General features: G+C 39.3%; 1 protein-coding gene across 5 annotated transcripts in view; it reads right to left on the bottom strand.

The window, feature by feature from the left end:
• The window catches only part of Gfral (GDNF family receptor alpha like), an 80,290-nt gene that overhangs the window by 71,949 nt on the left and 3,496 nt on the right, over positions 1-4,845 (bottom strand). The window contains exon 1 of one of the 5 annotated variants that reach the window (XM_017801358.1): positions 3,749-3,828. The exons of the other annotated variants lie outside the window; for them this stretch is intronic. The gene's annotated coding sequence lies outside the window, so the exon portion shown is untranslated. Of the gene's footprint in view, positions 1-3,748; positions 3,829-4,845 lie in introns of those variants that run through there. 5 annotated transcript variants of the gene reach the window in all.

The following is a 4,845-nucleotide window of genomic DNA, read 5'->3' on the forward strand; positions in this document are numbered from 1 at the left end:
GTCATGTCCTTAAAGAAAGCCAACTTCCCCCTTTTCCCTTACTATAAAAACTTTGTGTGGATGTTCAATAAATGAGACTTGATCAGAAAGCCTGTCTTGTCTCCATTCTTCACATCACTTGTCCCTTTCCATCCCCTCTCCTCCCTCCAGGTACCCACGTTGACTGTCCTGCAGGTCAGGACACTTAGGCACCACTATTTCAAATCAGTCAAAACGTCAACCATCAAGAAATCAAACAACAGTGAATGCTAGTGGGCAAGTAAACCAGTGTAGTCACTGTGGAATTCAGCATGGAAGTTTTGCTAAAACTAAAAATAAGAGTATCATATGATCATTCCTGGGTGTATGCCTGAAAGATTTTAAGTCAGCAAACCAGAGACACAGATCTGAGGGACTAAATCCCTGAGGAGCAGATAGGACCACTGAGAAATACTATAGCATATATCAAAGCTCCTCAGTCTGAGACAAAGACCTGCCCTCATTCCCCTATGGGCTCTCTCTTCTTGGTATAAGTTGACCAATTCAAAATTAGGAGAGGGAGGCCTGCTCCACAAAAGGAAAAACACTTAAAAGACCCTCCTGGGAGCTTTAGATTTTTCAGTTTCCAAATCCCCTCTCAACTTGTGGAGAATTTCTCTCTCTCTCTCTCTCTCTCTCTCTCTCTCTCTCTCTAGTTTGTTGCCTGTTGATTTCAGCTGTGTGTGAGATTTTTTTTCTTATTTATTTTTAATTTTATGTTTTGCCTTCAAGTATGTAAATACACCACATGTGTGCAAGCGTGGGAGCAGAAGAGGGCATCTGATCTGATCCCCTGGAACTGGAGTTAAGGATGATTGTGATCTACCACATGGGTGCTGGGAACCAAAAGCTGGTCCTCTGCAAGAGCAGCTAATGCTCTTAACCACTGAGCCATCTCTTCACCCTCCCCTTTTAAATCTTTAATTGTTGGAGAAAACAAACCTGATCAAGATCCCAAGATGGTAACAGGTCCACATTTTTGCTGACCTGTTTAAAATTCTTGAACAACATATGTATTTCCCCTGTCTGCATCTTTACCTTTCATTTGCTCCTTGGCTTATAACTTAGTTTGCTTTAAAAAAAAATTGTTATTGTTTCATTCAAATTTTTTTGCAAGAGACTTATTTTAATTTTTATTTATGGTGTGTGTGTTAGTGCCAGGAGAGGCCATAAGATGGTTTGGGGTTCCCTGGAGCTGGAGTTATAGACGTTTGTGAGCTGCTCAACTTGAGTACTGGGAACCAAAGTTGGGTCCTCTGGAAGAACACTAAGTGCCCTTAACCACTGAACCATCTCTCTAGCCTTGAAATCACTTTTTTTTAAAAATTCATTATTTTTATTTTATGTGTATGCATGTATTATCTGCATATAGGTAAGTGCACCGTGTCGTGCAATGCCCACGAAGACAGAAGAGGCTGTCAGATCCCCTGGGACTGGAGTTACAGACAGTTGTTAGCTGCCATGTGGGTGCTGGGACTTGAACCCAGGTCTTCTACAAGAACAGTCAGTGCTCTAAACCACTGAGCCATCTCTCCAGCCCCCATGAAACCACTTTTTTAAATGTCTTTATTCACCTCCTTAACATCAAATGTAAATCATCTCTTTAGTTGCTGTGTTTTGCTGATTCATTTGTTTCAGAGTCTGTCTCTTCCTTTGGAAGCTTTCTTCTCTAATTCTTTTGACATTTTCCCAACTTATAGTTTCCTCCACCCAGCATATCTTTCCCACAATTCTCTTAGTGCTCTTTTAAGATATATATACATACATATACATACATATATGTTCTATTATCAGACCCTTTTCATTTGACTTTTTATATTCTCCATGGAGAATCCCATTTCACTCATGCGTTGACCTAAAATAGTTACACTAAGGATTGTCAAATATATAAGTCAATCCCAATAGTCTTCAATACTCCAACCATAGATAAAAAGCTATTTTCAGCCAGGCGTGGTGGTTCAGGCCATAACTTCCGCCTGAACTTCAGGAGGCAAAGGCAAGTGGATCATTGTGAGATGGAGGCCAGTCTGGCCTATGTAGCCAGTTCCCAGACAACTAGGGATACAGGGAGACCTTGTCTCAAAAAAACAAAGTTTTCTCTGTATGAATGTTTTAGATTTCCAGACTGTCATGTACTTAGCTGTGCCCGCACTATCACTGTTCCCTGGTGAGTCACTCTACTGCGTCATCAAAGGCACCTAACACGTGCAGCCAAACTAGAAAACGAGATGTAGCCTTTTTACTCATCCTCTTCTTTACTGTCCAATACCTGTTCTTGCAAAGTTTGTACCTTTGGACTTTGAGCCTTTGACTAACTCCTTGGCCTCTAGTTTTGTCTGACTCAGAGAGGTTTTTTATGCCACTTCATAGAAGGCACCTTTCTAGTGCTGTCATTTCTATGCTCAGTGCCTTTGGGGATTTCCTCTTAACATGACTCTCATAGTCCTTGCCACGTGCAATGCAGAAATCTTAAAGCATTTATGTTCTGCAATACCCCATTCTGCCTTGCACCTTTGAGGATTTATTCTTGGACCCCTGGTAAGCACTCTATTTTTTTTCCCCTTTTTAAAGACAGGGTCTCCCCGTAGCTCCAGACGGCCTGGAACTCCCTATGTAGACTAGACTGGTCTCAATTTCAAAGAGATCTGATTTCCTCTGTCTCCTGAGTGCTGGAATTAAAGGGCCAGCACTGTAATTCTGGGCATTCTGGTGTAACTATCCTTTAAGATTGATCAGAGTCACTATTTGTTTTATGGGGGGGGAATTTGAATTTATATTTTCATTTTCCTATACTCCAAGTGAACTAGATTCTCATTTTTTTTCTAGGACCTTGGAAATTCAAAAACTATAGAATTTCCTGCCCTACTTCATGTGTGTGTCTGTTAAGTGGGTTCTAAATCTGTACTGGCAGGCAATAGGAGCCACTGACTACTGTATTTCTGATATACAGATACATTTTGTAGGTATCCAATAACTATATGTTGACTTACATCATACAGTTGTTAATAGATAAGGTCTATATAAATAACTGATATGTCATAAAAATAGCTGGGCGTGGTGGCGCACGCCTTTAATACCAGCACTCGGGAGGCAGAGGCAGGTGGATCTCTGTGAGTTCAAGGCCATCCTGGTCTACATAATGAGTTCCAGGACAGCTAGGGCTACAGGGAGACCTGTCTCAAAAAGACCAAAAAAATGAAAGAATATCAAACAAACTAGGCATGGTGGCATGTCTTGAATCACAGCTACTTTCCAGGTGTCTACAAGTTATTTTCAGAGGATAATAAAATATTTTAGCAAGTTTTCTTTAAAAACACCAAGAGAATAGCAATGCAACTTACTGTAATATACAACTGAATCTATTTCATTTTGCAAATCTGTAAAATGACACTTGTTTATTCAATAAATGGAAAAATGACAGCAATCACAATAGATAAAAGTTTATTCTAGTATCAAACTCACCATATAGCCCAAACTGTCCTGGAACCCATGATCTCCCTGCGTCAGGTCCCTCACTGCTGACAACGCTGCCATGTGCCATCTGATGAACAACTCAATCAAGAACTACTGATGTGGTTACAGTGTCACCCTCCCAGCCCCTTAGTGTGGTAATTATGCCTGTATTTCACATTTTCTCATTCCTAGATATGCTTTACGCCTTTCCAATTTTCAGTTTTTATCGAATTTTACATGATTTTCTATATGTAAATGAAATACTTTATAAACTAACCTCAATGATTTTAGCCCATAAGGACTAAAACAGAACTTTTTCTTCCCATTTTCTTCCTTCCTGATTCTTGACTATAATTTGTGACTCTGCATTTGAAATAGAATTTGTGAATAATTCTGATGAAATGTTAAGTGAAAATAGATTTATTTTAAAAGTAATCGAAGAATGAACGATCCCAGGTTATTCTCTTAAGAATATAGAAAGCTCATGAACAAGTTCAATGCTGTTCACATTTATTTGGAAGCAGAAATTTCCATATAACATGCTCTACAATGCTGAACAAGAGCTCTGCAGTATACAGTGTGGGAAAATGTTAGGAATAATTTCTTTCTCTTGTGCAACATAGTTTCTATGCTAATTTTGAGGTAAAAGGTGAAAGAAAATGCCCACAGCCTTTTCAAAAGAAGTTGGAAGGAAGAAACAGTCTAATTTGTGTGTTCTCATACATTGCTAAAAAATAAAAATTTTGAAAAGAGCAGCAGTTGCTGCTCTTTTCACAATAGCTAAGAGACGGAAGCAACCTAAGGGTCCCTCAATTTACGAGTGGATAATGAAAATGTGGCTCATTTATACGATGGAGTTTTACTCCGCAGTAAAGAAAGATGAAATCATGAAATTTACAGGTAAATGGATGGAACCAGAAACTGTTATACTAATTGAAGTAACACAGGCTCAGGAAAAAAAAAATCGACATATGTTCTCCCTCATATGTGGATCCTAGAGTATTAGTAAGGAAGAAAGGGGGGAACTGGGGGCACCTTAAGTGGGAAAACCAGGATGGAGGGGTGAGACAATGTGAGAGATAAATAATGCCTAGATACTTTTAAAAACCAGAGGGAACTATATTATTCCTACAACCTACTGAGAAATTATACATAGCAGATCCAGAAATATATGTCTAGGTAAGGTTTATCTGAGAACAATTGGCCTTTGCCCAAGATTTATCTGCATGACACACGGTAATTAAAAGTACCACACTGGTGGAACTAACCTTCTTGGATGTTTAACAGACAGACTTTGAGGCCTATACTAATTTGGTCAGAGGGACATAAAGGACACTTTTTGCTCCTTGCCCTCCTAGGTCAATAGTTTCAGGG

The sequence above is a fragment of the Nannospalax galili genome, unplaced genomic scaffold (genome assembly GCF_000622305.1).
Source record: "Nannospalax galili isolate Female #2095 unplaced genomic scaffold, S.galili_v1.0 scaffold522, whole genome shotgun sequence".
Classification (NCBI taxonomy): Eukaryota; Metazoa; Chordata; class Mammalia; order Rodentia; family Spalacidae; genus Nannospalax; species Nannospalax galili.